Source organism: Staurois parvus, unplaced genomic scaffold (assembly GCF_062004578.1).
Source record: "Staurois parvus isolate SC_StPar_1 unplaced genomic scaffold, SC_StPar_1.0 ptg000574l, whole genome shotgun sequence".
In the NCBI taxonomy this organism is placed as follows: domain Eukaryota; kingdom Metazoa; phylum Chordata; class Amphibia; order Anura; family Ranidae; genus Staurois; species Staurois parvus.
The window spans coordinates 6,974,836-6,995,000 of record NW_028318370.1 but is presented as its reverse complement, the minus strand read 5'-3'; the positions used below and the strand labels follow the sequence as shown (position 1 = coordinate 6,995,000).

The window sequence follows — 20,165 nt, the reverse complement described above, 5'->3', positions numbered from 1 at the left end:
AGGTGCTCATTATTGTCCCTTTAAAAAGCCCTGCAGGATATAATGGTCAAGGTGATGCTTGACTCGAATCTTTGTGTGTGACTTTTTTTATTAATTAGAAATTCTCTTTATTAGATTTTTAGATTTCTATAGTGTAAACCCTTGCTCACATATCCACATGATAAATGCAGAAAGAAAAACCTATAAAAAAAAACCCCATTTTATTTATTCCAGAAACTTGTATAGTGCCGTCAATGTACACAGCGCTATATAGATATAGATATAGATATATATATATATATATATATATATATATATATATATAGATATTGTACATTCACATCAGTCCCTAACCCTCAAGGGGCGTACAGTCTAAGGTCCCTAACTTACGTTCATACATACACATACTAGGGCCAATTTAGAAAGAAGCCAATTAACCTACCAGCATGTCTTTGGAGTGTGGGAGGAAACCGGAGTACCCAGAGGAAACCCACGCAGGCACAGGGAGAACATGCAAACTCCAGGCAGGTGGTGCTGTGGTTGGGATTTGAACCGACAACTGTAGTACTGGCAGGCGGAAGTGCTAACCATTTAGCCGCTGTGCTGCAAAATAACTTGTCACACATTAGTGCAGAGGCACTCGGGACCACCAAAATAGTAGAAATATAAAAAGATTGGGTTCTCCTCCAGAGAGTTCTCATGAAGAGAGTTCAGGAGATAGCTGCAAATCTAAACTCTACCCTGGATAAACCATCAATAATATTGCGACTGTCTACTGAAAAAAAATTCACTCACCCGGCTCCAAACTTGGGGCTATTAGACTGGGGCCTCAGAAGATACATTGGTGGATTCAGATTCAAGCCAGAGGTCCCAGACTTTTTTTAGGGCAACATCTAGAAAGGTAGGTGGCCTTGTAAAATGGGAGAGTTCAATTGACCAAATGTTTCCAGTAGTCTAAGGTGGAGGCAAAGGGGATTCCCATTTCAACAAAATTGCTTTTCTGTCATAAAATAAAAGAAGGTCCAGAAGGGTCCTAGATGTTCTAGTAAAGGCCAAGGGGATCTGCCAACCCCAGCAGACAAACATCCACAGTTAGCAGGACCTGAAAGGTAGTTAGTGAGGAGATAAAGGATAACATAGCAGACCAAAAGGATTGCGTTTAAGCTGTGTGTGACAACTTATGTTACTGTTTACACAATGACGTGGCGGAAAGAGAAGTAATACCCATTAGTCCACAGCAGCCAATGAGAAATCTTATTAGCTCGGCAGAGTTGAGTAGCCATGGGAGTGGGGGATGCTGCGTGTTACTTCCATAACATTTAATCCGCTTTAGCATACATAACCATCAAATGGACAGCATGGTCTGATCCTGACTAAAAATAATAGCACGCCGTCTAGCCTTGTGGAATCTCTCAGCGTTTATCGCATGGTTTCCATAATTACACGCAAGTATAAAAGTCCTCCATTCCTGCACAAGCAAAGAGTTGTGACCTTGCCAAATCAAATTATCTTTGGCCAGACATCAAAACCAAGCAAGGACTTTGTCACAGTATGAATTCATAGGTACACTGCAGTCAAACGTTAACACATTGCATTTATAATGAAAACTGAAAAAAAAGGCAAACTACAGAGCTGAAATACACATAGGTCTTACTTGTGGAAACATTCTGCATTTCGATTGGTCTGTCCTGTGGTCCGAGTAGACTGCTGAACGACACAGCCACAGTCCTGACCTCCAGTACAGTGAAGCAGTACAGCTTGGTCAGAGTCTCCTACAGTCCTGACCTCCAGTACAGTGAATCAGTACAGCTTGGTCAGAGTCTCCTACAGTCCTGACCTCCAGTACAGTGAATCAGTACAGCTTGGTCAGAGTCTCCTACAGTCCTGACCTCCAGTACAGTGAATCAGTACAGCTTGGTCAGAGTCTCCTACAGTCCTGACCTCCAGTACAGTGAATCAGTACAGCTTGGTCAGAGTCTCCTCTAGAGTTCTGCTCAAATAGGCTCACATTTGAAAGCTTAGATTTAAAGTTGAACTCCAGTCTTCCCTTCAGTCTTGCACAGTTGTACAGGTTCCTCTCCTGTACCGATATTTATATAATTGTAGTGGCCACCCCCTAAAGGGCCCACTGAGTGGTCCCAAGGTTCTTTCCAAAGCTAGTGTATCCACAGCCAAGCACGCAGATTTTTTTTTTTATGCTTTATTATAACTTTGAATGGGGTGCAGGGTACCTGTTGGATACTCCAGTAGGGCAAGGTAATAACATTAAGACACTTATTTCATTCTCAAAGCTTCCTAGCACAGTCCTCGCAGCAGAATGTAATGGCCTGAACTACCCAAAGACACCATAAACAAGAGGGATAATAGCAGCACACAGTCAATGGAATCTCACAAACTGGTCTGTACTCAGATGTCCCTGGATATTTGAATGCCTCCTTCCAATGTCAGTCAGAAATGTCTCCTGTGAACTCATCATGCCAGATCCTCAGGGAAAAAATAAAATCCCTCAATCAGCTCCAGCAAAATTTAGTAGAATAGGCCTTGCAGCTAACCAAGCTGGGACCTTGATGAGCAGATAAAAAGGCACAGCTGCACTGCCCAGAAGGGCAGCAGCCCCTTTGGGCTGGGACCTTCCCCTCCTAGACGAGAACCACTCTGCTCCAGGCCTCAGACTATTTATGTTCTCTCCCAGCCACCTACTGGGCATCCTCCCCCAGGGATTGACTGGAACGACATAGATATTCAGGCTGTAGATTTGACTTTCCCAGCCCACTACGTTCCAGAACCCTCCAAAAGGCAGGGAAAAGCAGTCAAGCTAACAACAAGTTGTAAAACTCAGAGCAGCCCGACGCAATCACAAGCTGCTCCACTGATCACAGAGGAACTGAGTCTATCTAACCTAGCACCTATCTAAGAGGGTGATACATAATTAAAAAAATGAACCACTCCACTTTTTATAGTGCTGAAATCATAAGTTGAATAATATTTATATATTTTATATATATATATTCCTAGATTGTAAGCTCAAAAGAGCAGGGCCCTCGATCCCCTCATGTTTTGCATTGTATTGGTATTGTTCTGTCACATGTTCTGTCCCCCTTTGTAATGTACAGCGCTGAGCGAACTATTGGTGCTTTATAAATACTGTATAATAATATATATATATATGTATGTATAATATATATATATATATATATATATGCAATAGAAATTACTAATCTCTCAATTAAACACATTTTCATCAAATAAATCGCTATAACATTCGTGATCCCAAATTAGTGGGCAAAAAACCTGCTGTAAATGGCGCTCCACCCAAAAGTGTCACAAACTCAAGTGCTCGAATAATATGTGATTGTAAGCTCCTCATTAAAGTGTCAGCAGAAATCAAAGCGTTCATAGATATTCATCCAAAGTGCTCTTCATTTAGTGTCATACTGTTATCATTGCACGCGCAAAAAAATGCGCTCTTTGTCAGGATCTGACCCCTATATATGCATATAGTAGGTCAAAAGACACTTGCCATTATACAGATAATATAGCCAGGCCTCCCGTCACACTCTCCTTGTGTGATCCTGGCTGATGCACAAATTCCAACTTTTTGGGAGACATCTACCTACCTGATAATGCAGCCTTCAGCACACACCGCAGTACCTAAAAAAGGCACAAGAGGACCATCTAATGCTCTCCGTGTAAAATAAAATAAAGTTTGTTGACCTCAAAATATTACATAAACAGACCTGGTAATACTGCGTGTAATGACCCGTGTGCATTCACTGCACCGCCTGGTCTCACTGCAGCCATATAGTTCACCCAACAACTTTGCCCAAACTCCTGCCAGTAGCGTGCTGACGTCACGGACTAACCCTGCTTGACACATTGCATCGCAGTGGGATTCCCTCAGAATCAGCAACTGAACGCTTTCAATTGAAACATCCATTGTTGAAGTAAACTTTCTAAAAGCCAAAACCTGAACCTCTCGTGGTCACAGTTCCGGCATTCCTTGAACCCTTCTTACGCTGGACCCACAAGTTACACCGATATTGCTTACTCTGATTTCACTGCACACTGCGAACATATATCACAATGTTCATTGGAAGCTACAGCAAGTCTGATGGAGCCCTCCTTATTTCCTGTGTGGTGGTCACCCACCATTATCTATCACTTTCCTCCCCATCCTAACTGTCCCTAGCTCGCCCCTTTTTATTCATTGGATTTCAGTACTGTCAATCATGGAGTCTCCACATCACTTATGGGCGTTACCTAGGGCAGTCTGTATACAAAAGCAGTTTGCCAAGGAACGCCCACTTCTCTAGATGGATATCCACCCATAACTCCTCCCAAGAGCAACCCCACTGCTAGCACCAGGGCTGAGGGCTCCTGAAAGGAATGCTCAGCCCTGGTTCACGCTGATGCTGTGCGGAATTTTCACTGAAAACGCAATGAATTCCGCAGAGCATCAGAATCGCACCCCGTTCATGCGAACCGCTGCGAGTGTGTATCTACTAGGGTCGTTGGTTCTAATCCCAGCCACGGCACCACCTGCCTGGAGTTTGCATGTTCTCCCTGTGCCTGCGTGGGTTTCCTCCGGGTACTCCAGTTTCCTCTCGCACTCCAAAGACATGCTGGTAGGTTAATTGGCTCCTGTCTAAATTGTCCCTAGTATGTGTATGTATGAATGTGAGTTAGGGACCTTAGATTGTACACCCCTTGAGGGTTAGGGACCTTAGATTGTATACCCCTTGAGGGTTAGGGACCTTAGATTGTACACCCCTTGAGGGTTAGGGACTGATGTGAATGTACAATATATATGCAAAGTGCTGCATAAATTGACGGCGCTATATAAGTACCTGAAATAAATAAAAACAATAAATGTTAACATCCCGAAAGCGGTCTGCAAAACATGGTGCGATGTGCAGAATCGGATCGCATAGGTGTGAATACCTATGCGATCCGATTCTAGTGCGGACCCAAAAAAGGGTCCTGCACGTTTTTGGTGCAGTGGGAATAGAGCCATACAAAATGTATGCCTCCAACTGCGCTGCACGCAAATCACATGTGATTTGCACAGGAGTGCGGTGTGGTTCCTGTGTGAATCGCATGCGATATACTGCACATATGTGAACCCAGGCTAAGTCATGGTGTTCTGATGTTTTCAGGAAACTACAGCACCCTGCCATCCCCTCCCACCAGGCATGAGCTGCCTGCAGTATATAGCGGTGTATAGAGATCTACTGATGTCACTGGATCTAAAATAACGTATGTAATGAAAAGGAAAGGTTTTATGTAAAAAAGTCATTGGCATGGGAGAAGGTAGGAACCAGCGAATGCAACATAGAAGCAGATTAAACTTCGGCTTTGAGTTGCAATTCCTGGCAAATGGTGAAAGAACATGAATAGCTATCGCTGTACAGCAAACACTGTGACTATGCAAAAGTCAGGGAGCCTACCTAGTTTACTTTTTAATCTGAGAACTTTTGTATCTCCAAAAAAAAAGATAAACATCCAAGGCAAGTTTTTTTTTTTCTATTAGATTAGCTGATGTGAAGAAGGAACTTGGATGAAAATGGTATGGGGACCGCTGCATCAATTTTTCTGTGTGAGAGACAGCAAGGAGTCTGCAGCTCCGATGAACCTTCCAGAAAAAATAAACTTGGGGTGCAGACAGGGGCGGACTGACAACTCATGGGGCCCCCGGGTAATGGAGGATCATGGGGCCCCTGTGTCCTTGCCCAAACTCAAAAAAGCCTATGAAAAAGGCACCAGGGGCATCTCATGGGGCCCCCTACTGACCCCAGGCCCTCGGGCAGTGCCCGAGTTTCAAAATGGTCAGTCCACCCCTGGGTGCAGAAAATGGTCACCTTGTTAAGGTTGATTTTTTTTTTTTTTTGTCATAATAATCTCCAGTGGCTTTACAAAGTGAGAGTAACGGTCCCTCTGCCCCCATCCCACATGCACTGTAATTTCAGCTGTATTGGCATTTAAAGTAAACCTTAACTGAAAATGACATTTCGCTCGCTAAGGCCCCATGGGGGTTATTTACTAAAACTAGAGAGTGCAAAATCTGGTGCAGCTCTGCACAGAAACCAATCCGCTTCCAGATTTTTATCATCAAAGCTTTAAATGAACAATCAGAAGGTAGAAGCTGATTTGGCTACTTTGCACAGCTGCACCAGTTTCTGCATGCTCCAGTTTTAGTAAATCCCTCGTGTCATTTTTTTTTTTTTTTTCATAAAATTCTTGTGGTTTTCATTACTTTTTAATTTTGTTGGGTCTCAGTGCTGAAGCTCTCCTGTAATCATTTTACAGCCAGCTCTGGAAAAAAAAACAGGTGGTCGAGCTGAGCTTTTACCTGCCCATGACCTCTCCCCTTGACCTGCAAAGGCAACCAGACATGGTTGTATACATGCAAAGTAAAGCACCCTGGATGCAGCAAAAATTATTATTATTATACAGGATTTATATAGCGCCAACAGTTTGCTCAGCGCTTTACAATATAAGGGAGACAGTACAATTACAATACATTTCAGTACAGAAGGAATAGGAGGGCCCGGCTCGTGGAGCTTACAATCTAAAAATGATTCCCGCCTGTTGCATGGGGCAGGCAGTACCACCTCCGAACAAGGCCCATTCAAGTGAATAGAGCCACCCCAGATCTCCTTGCACTGCAAGTGGTTGCAGCATGCTGATGCTGCATTTACGGGATAAAACGGATGTTGAGAACGCAACACATCACCTCCTTACCATGCTCCAGATTGCTTTCAGAGGGGCAGCAAGGTCTGCTACATGTCTAAACGTAGCCTAAAAAATGTATTGGTAACCAGCTTACTGAATTCGTAATCTACTGCACTTGGATTGCTTACCAACATCACCACCATCAATCCCGCCCTGCAAGCCAAAGTCCTTGGCGTCATTCTGGACTCTAACCTCTCCTTCCAACCTCATGTCAAATCACTTACAAACACATGCAGGCTCCACCTTCGCAACATCGCCAAAATACGCACCTTCCTTACCCCAGACACCACTAAACTACTCGTACACCCCCTGATTATCTCACGCCTCGACTACCGCAACTCCCTTCTCACCGGCCTACCCCAGTGCAGGCTCTCCCCACTTCAGACCATCCTGAACTCAGCGGCTAGACTCATCCACCTCACCACCCGCTCCACCTCTGCCACCCCCCTCTGCCTCTCCCTCCACTGGCTCCCTATCGCCCAACGCATCAAATTCAAACTACTCACTCTGACCTACAAAGCCATTCACAACACTGCCCCTACCTACCTCACCAACCTGATTCCCAGGTACCACCCTACCTGTACCCTTCGCTCTTCACAGGACCTCCTTCTATCTTGCTCCCTGGTCTCCTCCTCACACGCACGTCTGCAAGACTTCTCCAGGTCCTCCCACATCCTCTGGAACTCACTACCCCAATCCATCAGACTGTCACCTTCCCTCCTCACCTTCAGGCGCTCCTTGAAAACCCACCTCTTCAGGGAAGCCTACCCCACCCTCACCTAACAGCCATTCTCCTTCATTCCTCCTACCACTCCATCCCCCACAGCCACTTCCTCCTGTACCACTACCCCCTCCCTCCTAGATTGTAAGCTTGAAAGAGTGGGGCCCTCTAACCCCTTGTGTGCTGTTTGTAGTTGCTGTTCTGTTTCATGTATTGTCCCCCCCTCTATTGTACAGCGCTGAGCAAACCCTTAGGCGCTATATAAACTCGATGTAATGTAATAAGGTAATGGATTAAGCTGGCCATAGAGAGTCCTCTTTTTATTATTATACAGGATTTATATATTATTATTATACAGGATTTATATATTATTATTATTATACAGGATTTATATCGCGCCAACAGTTTGCTCAGCACTTTACAATATAACGGGAGACAATACAGCAACAATACAGTTCAATACAAGAGGGATAGGAGGGCCCTGATCCTTGGAGCTTACAATCTAGGTTTTATCTTCCAACCAGAGAACCAGAGAGTTCCCCCACATACTCACCTCGCTGCAATATGTAAAGGCTAATAAAAGGCTTGAAAAAAAATCTACTTCTAGACCCCTGTGCGGGTCATATTTGTTCTTATGTAACTGCATAGATCCCTTTTTTCTTTTGAACCTTTGCTCTTTTATGTATCACTTATGTTTCTATAACCTGTATAATTTGTTGATTTATAAAATGAAATAAAATTTCTTTGGTACCAGAAAAAAATCTACTTCTACTCATTCTTTTCATAAAGACAATCCCATGTGCCTTTGGGATCAAGTCACATGACTGGCATTGGTCACCTGGTCTGCCAATGCAGATGATCGCTGTTCAGGCAGAGCTGCTGGCTCTTTATCTCTGTTTGAACATCATTCCCTGTACTGTACTTTGATGTGGGAGGGATGCAGAATTTCCATTTTTACATAAAAGGCTAATCTTTTTGAAACCGGCATTAATGTTTCATTGCTGCAGCGAGGGTCAATATTATAAGATGCATTTTAGATGCAGGTGCACTTGAAAGAAAACTGTGTTTTTACAGTTTTCTTAGATATACGGGGGGAATATGATCCTCTCCAATAATATAACCGAGTATATTAAAGTGAACTAAAAGGTACCAAAATGTGAACATTATATTATCCATTATTAGCAGAGCTTTCTGCATGCCTCCTCATCCCCAAGGTTTGTCTGGCTGAGGATGGGTATCTTGGGTCCCAAGTTCAGTTCCATGGTGAGGCATGCTTACCCTCCCATACCCAGATGCCAGAGATTTTCTGAAGAGTCAGTAGCAAGTTGTGCTGACAAGGCAAGAACAATATAGCAGATTTTCAGCACTTTGCTTGACTTTATACTTTATTTCTTTATTGTGACTTTTCTCTCTATATGGGTACCTTGGCCTAGTTCTTTATTGTGACTTTTCTGTCTATATGGGAGCCTTGGCATAGGTCTGTATTATGACTCTTTTCTCTATATAGGAGCCTTGGCCTAGTTCTATATTTTGACTCTTCTCTCTATATAGGAGCCTTGGTCTAGTTCTGTATTGTGACTCTTCTCTCTATATAGGAGCCTTGGCCTAGTTCTTGTGATTCTTCTCTCTATATAGGAGCCTTGGTCTAGTTCTGTATTGTGATTCTTCTCTCTATATAGGAGCCTTGGTCTAGTTCTGTATTGTGACTCTTCTCTCTATATAGGAGCCTTGGTCTAGTTCTGTATTGTGACTCTTCTCTCTATATAGGAGCCTTGGTCTAGTTCTGTATTGTGACTCTTCTCTCTATATAGGAGCCTTGGTCTAGTTCTGTATTGTGACTCTTCTCTCTATATAGGAGCCTTGGTCTAGTTCTGTATTGTGACTTTTCTCTCTATATAGGAGCCTTGGCCTAGTTCTGTATTGTGACTCTTCTCTCTATATAGGAGCTTTTGTCCTAGTTCTTGTGATTCTTCTCTCTATATAGGAGCCTTGGCCTAGTTCTGTATTGTGACTCTTCTCTCTATATAGGAGCCTTGGTCTAGTTCTGTATTGTGACTCTTCTCTCTATATAGGAGCCTTGGCCTAGTTCTGTATTGTGATTCTTCTCTCTATATAGGAGCTTTTGTCCTAGTTCTTGTGATTCTTCTCTCTATAAAGCGCTGTGCAAACTGTTGGCGCTATATAAATCCTGAATAATAATAATCTCCTATATATTGTGGCTTTTACTTCTTCTTGGAAACCACAATGTAGTAATGTATTGCAGCTCTTCTCTGTATGGGAGCCCTGACTAGTCCTGACCTAGTGATGATGTATTTTGTAGATCTTTTCTCTGTATTGGAGCTCTGGCCTAGTCCTGCATTGTGATCCTTTTATTCTTCATGGAATTCCTGACCTAGTGTTGTATTTTGTAGCTCTTTTTGCTATATGGGAACCCTGGCCTATTCCTATGTTGTGGTTCTGCTCTGTTTATAATGTCCCAGCCTAGCTCTGTATTGTGATTCTTCTCTCTATATAGGAGCCTTGGCCTAGTTCTTGTGATTTTTCTCTCTATATAGGAGTCTTGGTCCCAGCCTAGCTCTGTATTGTGGTTCTTCTCTCTATATAGGAGCCTTGGTCTAGGTCTTGTGATTCTTCTCTCTGTATAGGAGGCTTGGCCTAGTTCTTGTGATTTTTCTCTCTATATAGGAGTCTTGGTCCCAGCCTAGCTCTGTATTATGGTTCTTCTCTCTTTGTGGATACCCAAGCTCAGCCTTGTATTGTGTCTTTTCTGCCTATATGGAAGCCCTGGCTCAGTCTATTATTGTGACTTTCTTCTCTTCTTGGATGCCCCGACCTTGTCCTGTGTTGTGGCTCTTCTCGCTTTATGGCTGCCTCTTCCTCGTCCTGTATTGTGATTCTTTTTTCTCTTCTCCCTGCCCTGACCTAGTCCTGTATGGTGGCACTTTTCTCTGTATGGATGCCCAGCCTGGTCCAGTATTGTGACATTTTCTTCTTGAATGCCCTGACCTAGTCCTCTATTGTGACTTATTTCTCTTCTTGGATGCCCTGACTTAGCCCTGTATTGTGGCTCTTCTCTCTTTTTGGATGCCCCTGCATGGTCCTGTATTGTGAGTCTTTTTCCCTCTTCTTGGATGCCCTGTCTTGCATTGTGGTTGTTCTTCTTCGTGGGTGCCCTGGCCTAGTCCTGTATTGTTCCTCATGTCTTTGTGCTTCTGTGTAGTAGTGTGTATTCTGCAGTGCATGGCTAGTTGCACATGCACAGTCATTCATTCTGCTACTGTTTGCTTTCTCTGCGTTCCTCATCCATAGAAGTATTGTTCAGTACCCCACTTCCTGTTCTGCTTCGGTGCCCAGTTTGAGGGATCTCTTCTCATTTGTAGTGTGTCACGTGTTCTCTTTTATAACATCTGCCCTTGCTGCTATTTGTGATTAATGAAGGCTTCTCACATAATTCTGTACTAACACTCCTCCATTCACACGGCAGCATCAAACGAAGAGTTTGGAGATTGTGCGCAGGCCTGTAAAGGTTTGTGATGTAGATGGTGTGTTGTATTTACAATGCTGAAGATACATTTTCAAAAAGACTGACTGCAGGCAACAAGTAAATGTGTCAATGACTTGCTTGTGCTGTGCAGGAAATGCTGAAATAGGATGCAATGTTTCAGAGCCATGCAGGACTTCTGTGTTCTATGCATGACAAGAGTCCTGCTTGGCTCTGAAATGTTGCATCTGCACCTATTGTGATCTGGTCGATTTTAATAAATTCTTGGCTTGTTTATGGATCCATGGAGTGCCAGCGACTTCTATGTTCACACCAGTTTACCAGCTGGCTGTTGCTGCAGCAGTACCCAGGAAAGCATGCAAGGAGTATATATTGGTGTAGTGAATAGATGGGCTGCATTATCACTGATGTAATAGGTCTCTAGTGAATGGATAGGCTGAGTTCTTAGTAATGCCACTGGTCTGTTGTGAATGGATAGGCTGCATTCTCAGTGATGTCACTCGTCTGTTGTGAATGGATAGGCTGCATTCTCGGCGATGTCACTGGTCTGTTAGTTAATATATGGCTGCACTCTCAGTGATGGTCACTGGTCTCCAGTGAATGGATAGGCTGCATTCTCAGTGATGTCACCTGTGACGGGAGTGACTTTTGGGGGTAGGGAGACCCCTGTCCCAGCTCCCTAAATTACTTGTATGTTTAACCCACCCTGTGCCTGTTAAGGGGTACAGGGTGGGAATGTCCTAGTATTGTGTATTGGTGTGGGGATTGTTCATTGTTCTCTGCCATGTGGTTATTCCATTGTTCTATTGTGTGTCTTGGGTTGGTGGGGGGAGGTTCCTGCAGCCCTTCCCCCTGATGGGAAGGGCCTGATGATGTGTTTCCTGTTCCTGGTTGTATTTCCCCCCCTGTGTATATGTCTTGTGTTTGTGTTAAAATAAAGCAGTTGACTTCCTGTCTTAAGAGAGTCTGGTGCTGTCTATTTCCTGTATGATCAGCGGTGGTGTCCGGGGATTTTGTGTTCGGACAGGGAAGCTGGAGTCTAATGGAAATACCCAAGTGCGGTCTGGGTCCGGTTCCGTTACATCACCGGTCTGTAGTGAATGGATAGACTGCATTCTCAATGATGTCATCGGTCTCTAGTGAATGGATAGGCTGCATTCTCAGTCATGTCACCGCTCTCTAGTGAATGGATAGGCTGCATTCTCAGTGATGTCACCGCTCTCTAGTGAATGGATAGGCTGCATTCTCAGTGATGTCACCGCTCTCTAGTGAATGGATAGGCTGCATTCTCAGTGATGTCACCGCTCTCTAGTGAATGGATAGGCTGCATTCTCAGTGATGTCATCGGTCTCTAGTGAATGGATAGGCTGCATTCTCAGTGATGTCATCGGTCTCTAGTGAATGGATAGGCTGCATTCTCAGTGATGTCACCGCTCTCTAGTGAATGGATAGGCTGCATTCTCAGTGATGTCACCGCTCTCTAGTGAATGGATAGGCTGCATTCTCAGTCATGTCACCGCTCTCTAGTGAATGGATAGGCTGCATTCTCAGTGATGTCACCGCTCTCTAGTGAATGGATAGGCTGCATTCTCAGTCATGTCACCGCTCTCTAGTGAATGGATAGGCTGCATTCTCAGTCATGTCACCGCTCTCTAGTGAAGTTTCTTCATCTCTGTAAGTCTGCGTGAAGCAGAACACCTCCATGTGTTTGTACCTTGCAGATGCAGCCAGCGATTTAGTAAAGCAACACACAGCTGCCTGATTGTTATTTTTGTATTCCAACGGCTATCATTTTGAGCTCAGTTGCATTGTAAGCTAACCAACATATTTTACTTGTTGACTTACAGAAGAAACAATACAGGAGGGGTTCACCTAATAAGGTGACTTGCTGGAACACGTTGTAGCAGTGTTTGCATTTTCCTGACTCGGGTTACAGTATGAACCTGGGAAGTGAAGGTTCTCCATCTTTTCCCTGTGGTAGCGGCATCCCATCATTGTAACAGGATTACCAGACACCATGTAGAAAAGTTACAAAGAAGCACCGTGGTCCCAGTATCTATGGTAACTGACAAAAGAGCCGGTTTTCAGTAGTTTCTGCAGATCTGCATACAGCTTCCTAATTCTCTTCGTTTTCTGGCATTCTTTGTAGAAGCAGTTACCACAACAAGTGCACTGGCCCGTCTCCAGACATTTGGTGTGCTAAAAATATGATCTGCTGGGGAGAAATTTCAGTTAAATGGCATCCAAAAGAAATGTTTTTACAAACGTTTTAAATGTATTTGTCTGACCTTTTCGCTGTGTATTTCAGTGGGATGGGAATAGACGGGGGGGGGGGGGGGGGGATAATTCGATCAAAGATGCATGCAGCTTAAACAGAACTTTTTTTTTTGCAGCCTAGAACACACGACAATTTTTTTTTTCCTCCTTTCGTTCAACCCAGTGGGCCGAACAAAACAAAAACCTGACAGCTCAGGAGGAGCTGCTGTACTAACTATCCAATGTTTGTTAGTACATCGATCTACCCTGCTGTGCTATTATGTTCTGAAAGGGGGGACGACCATTGGCTGAGAGTGCTTATCGGGAGCCAATCGACGGACCTTTTTCGGTCATGTCTTTTCGACAGAAGCGAGCTGAACGGCTGGATTCTGTCAGACCGGTTGCCATACACATGGGCCAAATGTCTATCTCTCTATTGAACCTCCCGATGCCGCTCCCAACATTCGGCCCGTGTGTACTAGGCTTAAGTCCAAACCTTAACAGGATGACGATTAGCTTGCTAAATCATTCCTTTGAACTTTCTCATATAGCCCGTACAGGGCTGCGTTCTGTTGTCTTTCAGGCCGAGAACAACTTTATTTATTTCAGGTACTTGTATAGCGCCGTCAGTTTACGCAGCTCTTTACATATATATTGAATATTCACATCAGTCCCTAACCCTCAAGGGGCGTACAATCTAAGGTCCCTAACCCTCAAGGGGTGTACAATCTAAGGCCCCTAACTTACATTCATACATACATATACTAGGGACAATTTAGACAGGAGCCAATTAACCTACCAGCATGTCTTTGGAGTGTGGGAGGAAACCAGAGCATTCGGAGGAAACGCACGCAAGCACAGGGAGAACATGCAAACTCCATGCAGGAGGCGCCGTGGTCGGGAATCGAACCCATGACCCATTTACTGCAAGGCAGATGTGCTAACCACTAAGCCACTGTGCCGCTCTACCTTATGGTTTATAAGTTGCAGCATGATCACTGAGACTCCAGTCCACTCCTTCTGCTGATGCCTTTCACCTCCCATTTCCATTCATGAAAGTAAAAAAAAAACCTTCAGTGTGCCGCTTCCCCGCAGCCCCCACAATACCAGAACCCAATCTTGATCCAGCAGTGTGGACAAGAGCAGCAGCTCTCCTGGCTCTTTCCCACCTCATTGGCTCAGGCACAGCTGCAAAAACCAGTGGCTCCCATTGCTGTCAATCACAGCCAATGAGGAGGGAGCTGGGGGGCGTGGCCAAACTGCGCTTTTTTTATGGACACACAGAGCTTAGCTCGGGAGCAAGCATATATGAGTGCCCTCAGAGCAAGCAGCATGCTATGGGGGTACTTGGCATGGGAGAGTGGTTACTATGCAGACCTGCACCAGATTTTGCAATCCGCTTCTAGTTTTTGTTTTTTTTTTGGTCAAAGGTTAATTGAACAAGCTGAAGTTAGAAGTTGATTGGCTACCATGCACAGCTGCACTAGATTTCGTACTCTCCAGTTTTACTCTCCCAATGTCTCTTGGTCGCGAGCAATGGCAGGGTCAGCAGGTAAACAGTTGGAATACAAGAAGTTTATAACAATATTGTAAACAATTGTATAACAAAAGTAGGAGGCATTTGTGGAATAATTAATGATTAGTGTGGAATTTGACTTTAAAGGATAAGTTCACCTTTGGGCACATGTTACATGTTTCACCTGTTTTTCAGGTGGAACATGTAACATGTTCCTGATCCTGCAGACGCCCGCTGCCCCCCTTTTTTGTGACAGAAGTGTAGGGAGAAGTTCCCTGTACTAGCTGTCACTTTTTAAAAACGGTGCAGCCATGTGGGGCTCCGCCCACCCAGCCGCGTCATTCAATTACAGTCCTCTGTGAATGAATGAACTACAGGTCCCAACAGCCGTAGCGGCTGTCAGCTTGTAGTCCTCAATGAACTGCCATGGTGCTGTGAGCGCTGGGGCAGTTCATTGATTCTTCCTGTAAGACGTATTGGCTTGCTTGTATGGAATGTACATGCAAGAAGGTACATTGACCGTCTGCAGGAGACCTGCATGATGTCAGCAATCTGCTGATCTCTGGTGCAATGCTTTACAGCAGTGGTTCGCAACCTTCCTAATGCCGTGACCCCTTAATACAGTTCCTCATGTTGTGGTGACCCCAACCATAAAATTATTTACTCTTTACACATTGGAAATGTGTTGTTCGATGGTCTTAGGTGACCCCTGTGAAAGGGTCGTTCGACCCCCAAAGGGGTCGCGACCCACAGGTTGAGAACCACTGCTTTAGAGGCTCCTGACACAAAAAAGAATAAATGCACATTTTTTTACCTGGGAAAAAAAAAGCATTTTTTTTTTTGTTGTGGAAAGGTGAAGTTCTCCTTTAAATATTGCATTTACTATAGAGGTCTATTCCAGCATTTTTCCACCAGGGTGCCTTCTAGCTTCATCGGGGTTGCTGGGCTGCATCCCATATATTTACATAGTGTCAAACATTTCCATGGTGCAGATGAGGCAACCGAGGACCCTGATGGGGGGGCAGAGAACATGAATGTGAAGGATGTATGGGGGAAGTGAGGATTCTGATTTAAAAGGTGGGGGGACTGAGGACTTTGATGTGAAGGTGGGGATTGGGGACTTTTAATGTAAATGAAGGTGGGGCTGAAGACTCTCGTAAAAGGTAGTGCAGACGAAGCATCCTGATGTGAAAGAGAGGGAATGCAAACTCTGATATGGAAGGGGAACTGAGGATGCTTATGTGAAAAAGGGGACCTGGGGACTCTGATGCAAAATAATGGGGGAGACTTCTGATGTCATAGTAGGACCCCATTTTAGGCTTGGGTGCCTTTTTTAAATTTTGCTTAAATTTACATCATGCCATGAAAAGGTTGAAACGCTCATCTATAAAACTGAGTAATGTTATTGCCAAATGAGAAGAAAAGAGGGATTTGGTTCCAAAAGAGGGACAACATATCTGTATTAGGGACAGCTGGAAGTTGGAAATCATATTTTTAGAGAATAATTTTTGAATATTTAATTTTTTTTTTTTTTTCTTTTTTGCATCTGTGCTGCTGATCTCCTCCATCCTGTTTGCAGCCCTCTCCAGTGCTTTTGTTCATCTATGCACTCCAGTGACATCTTCCTGTTAAGCGGGGTTTATAATGGGGTCAGCTAGAGAACAGGCCGGCACAATTTGTTTTGGCACAGTTGCTTATATTCTTCAGTTGAAGTGCAGGTGACACAGTGACAGTTGGGACATGGGGGAAGAGCTTGCTCACCCTATAACCAGGACCTTCAAGGCAGGTTCTACATAAATCCTTTTAATGGGAGCTGGAGGTTGAAAGAAGAACTCCAGCCAAAAATAACAAGTTAAAAATGAATAGCCCACCCTACCCGTACCCTTCGCTCCTCACAGGACCTCCTTCTATCCTGCTCCCTGGTCTCCTCCTCCCATGCATGACTGCAGGACTTCTCCAGGTCCTCTCCTATCCTCTGGAACTCACTGCCCCAATCCATCCGACTGTCTCCTTCCCTCCCCACATTCAGGCGCTCCCTCAAAACCCATCTCTTCAGGGAAGCCTACCCCACCCTCACCTAACAACCATTCTCCCTCATTCCTCCCACCACTTCATTCCCCTCAGCCACTTCCTATTGTTCCACTACCCCCTCCCTCCTAGATTGTAAGCTTGAAAGAGTAGGGCCCTCTTACCCCTCGTACGCTGTCTGTTTTTGTTGTACTGTGCCATGTATTGTCCCCCCCCTATTGTACAGCGCTGAGCAAACCCTTTGGCGCTATATAAACTCGATGTAATAATAATAATAATAGCCAGTTAAAAGACAGAATGACATTACCAGCTAATGTTGTAATATTTAGCTTCAAGATTTCCCCAGCAGTACTTTTTTCTGAAGCTAGATGTCCTCGGGTTGATGGCCACCATCAATGAATCCACTTCCCCTGAGCCCCCATTCCCCTAGTCAGTGACTGGACATTGAAAGGAGAAGCAGCACAGTGATGAGCTTGGCTGTCACTCTGCTCTATCCTCCTATCGACATTCTCCTTGCTATCACATGAACTAAGTCCTTGTGTTGCTTATTCCTCTCATTGTACAGGGAGTGCAAGATGCTGACACTGGGTCAGATTCAGGCACTTACACTGCATGTGTTTATAAAATACATTTAATGATTACAGAGCTGTGTTAATGCAAGTCTTTTATATCTGCCTGGAGTTCAGGTTTAAAAGCTTGAAAGTTGCTTTTGTAGCTATATTAGCATGTTAAAGCTTATATGAGATTTTAGCGATTGGTTTAAATCTCCTTTTAACTAGTTGCCGACCGCAGATAGCCGAATGACGGCTTCACTGCGGCCGGCCAGTTCTGGGTGGACGTCATATGACGTCCCCCCAGAACGCGCTCCCTGGGGCGCGCACCCGGCGATCTCCGTGATCGCTGTGTCCTACGGACACAGCTGATCACGAGATGTGGTAAAAGGCCGATCATACCGGCCTTTTACCACGTGATCAGCGGTGTCCAATGACTTGCTGATCACAGGGAAATGCAAGTGCCACCTACCTGTGCCCAGCAGTGCCACCCACCTGTGCCCACCAGTGCCACCCACCTGTGCCCACCAGTGCCACCCACCTGTGCCCACCCACCAGTGCTGCCCACCAGTGCCACCCACCAGTGCAGCCCGGCAGTGCTGCAAGTCATGGCCACCAGTCAGTGCCCAGTGGTTGTGCCAGTCAGTGCCCAGCAGTGATGCCAGTCAGTGCCATCTATCAGTACCCATCATCAGTGTCACCTATCAGTGCCGCCTATCAGTGCTGCATATTAGTGCCGCCTATCCGTGACACCTCATTAGTGCTGCCTATCAGTGCCGCCTATCCGTGCCACCTCATTAGTGCTGCCTATCAGTGCCCTTTAGTGCTGCCTATCAGTGCCCATCAGTGCCGCCTATCGGTGCCCATCAGTGCTGCCTCATCAACGCACATCAGTGAAGGAGAAAAAATACCTGTTTGAAAAATTTTATAATAGAAACAAAGAAACTTTTTTTTTTTTTCAAATTTTTTGCACTTTTTTAATTTATAGCGCAAAAAGTAAAGCGCCCAGTGGCGATTAAATACCACCAAAAGAAAGCTCTATTTGTGAGAAAAAAATGATCAAAATTTCATATGGGTACAATGTTGCATGACCGCGCAATTGTCTCAAAGTGCGGCAGCGCTGAAAGCTGAAAATTGGCCTGGTAAGGAAGGGGGTATAAGTGCCTGGTAGGCAAGTGGTTAAAGTAAATCCATTGTATGACAAAGATTCCTGACATATTTTGTGCTCCTTTTTATAGAATTATTTTTTTAAAAATGTTTTTATTTAGTTGATGCTTGACCTGAAGAAACTGCTGCTTCGGGTTCCCTCGGGTCATGAGTTATGCCAGGGCCTTAGTCACATGGTTGTTCAGGCACAGCCAGCCTATTGGCATATCTACCTACTCGTAGTTTTTCCTTGTTTAGCAGAGATCAGACGATTACTCCTGTGGCATTCAGTAAGCCCACTGAACGTGACCCATTCAAGCAAATAGGGAAGTGTTGCAAATGCCCTACATTTGCATGCAGTTGCAGCACGTTGGTGGGGCAATTACTGGGTTAAAGTAGGCAGTAAGGCGGCTTCACATTGCCTCCTTACCACCTGTCAAAGACCTCTGAAAAGCAAACACAATGCAGATTACTTTTTAGAGCTGTGGCTGTCTAAAGTTTGCCTTTTCTATAGGGAAATCTTCTCAAGTGGCCCAAAAGACCACAAAAATGGAAACGTTTTGGCTGTTCTACAGTACATGTTAACATTTTTACTAGGATGACTAAAAATAGTACCAGAGAGGCTGATGAGTTGAGCCTTCCTGGAGAAAATGCTGCTAGACTCCCTCTAGTGCTGCTCATGGATTATAAGCCTCTCCCTCTAGGTCACATGAGATCTGCCAATCTGAAATTTTAGCTTTCCTTTTTGCAGAAATGAAATGAGCAAATGCCGAGGTTTTAGGTAATGTAAGCACTGGAGATTGGGATGTGACATCGAACCAAACCTGACATATCCGCTTAGGTGTGCGGTGTATTCGGTTAGTTCCTTCCAACTGCAACCACCTGCAAACCAAATATCATATCTGATGTGCTGGGGGGAGTTACTAAAACTGGAGCACTCAGAATCTGGTGTAGTTGTGCCTGGCAGCCAATCAGCTTCTAACTTCAGCTTGTTCATTTAAGCTTTGGCAATAAAAACTGAAAACCGATTGGTTCCTGTGCAGAACTGCACAAAGTTTTGCACTTTCCAGGTTTAGTAAATAACCCCCATCATGTCTGATCCCCTCACCACCAGCTCAGTGGGTTTCCCTTTTTGTAACGTCATCCTATATACACATTATAAAATTGGGTTTATTTAATGTGCGACTCCAGCAGAACATTTTTCTTTATAGTTCTGGATAGAGTGGTCCTTGGCATTGTAAAAGGTGATGGGGGCTGCTAGAGGTGTTAAGCTGAACTCCAGCCTGCCCTTCAGTCTTGTAAAGTTAGGCTTCTGCGGTGCTGAAGGTTGGTACACACAGGCCGAATATTGTCTATATCAGCGGGTTCAACAGAAACCAGCCAACATTCGGCCAATGTGTCTGAGAGAAGCCGATCAAGCATGCTGGAAAACTAGCATCTGATCAGTGCTGGCAGCCAGTGCCTGCGAGCGCTGATCACTGTGTCCTGGCAGGGGGGCGGTCCCTTTGTCAGAACACAGTAGCTCTGCTGGGAAGATTGGCGCACATCACTTGCTTAGTACGCAATTCATTTGCATTAAGCCTGCCCTAGGTAACACCCGCATGGCAAGTCCCTATAATTGAAACCAACTGAATGACAGAGGCGGGTGAAGAACATTCAGACTGGGGCGGAAAGAGCTAGGTGATGATGGATGTTCTCAAACCAGGAAATGAGTCGGCTTCTGTGTGACTTGCT

The 20,165-nt window shown here is 44.7% G+C and overlaps 1 long non-coding RNA gene across 1 annotated transcript in view; it reads right to left on the bottom strand.

Moving 5' to 3' along the window:
* Positions 1-1,107, bottom strand: part of LOC149450497 (uncharacterized) — a 5,139-nt gene extending 4,032 nt beyond the window's left edge. The window contains exon 1 of the long non-coding RNA XR_016315247.1: positions 775-1,107. This is a non-coding gene — a long non-coding RNA (uncharacterized LOC149450497). The remainder of the gene's footprint in view (positions 1-774) is intronic.
* Positions 1,108-20,165: the final 19,058 nt, after the last annotated feature.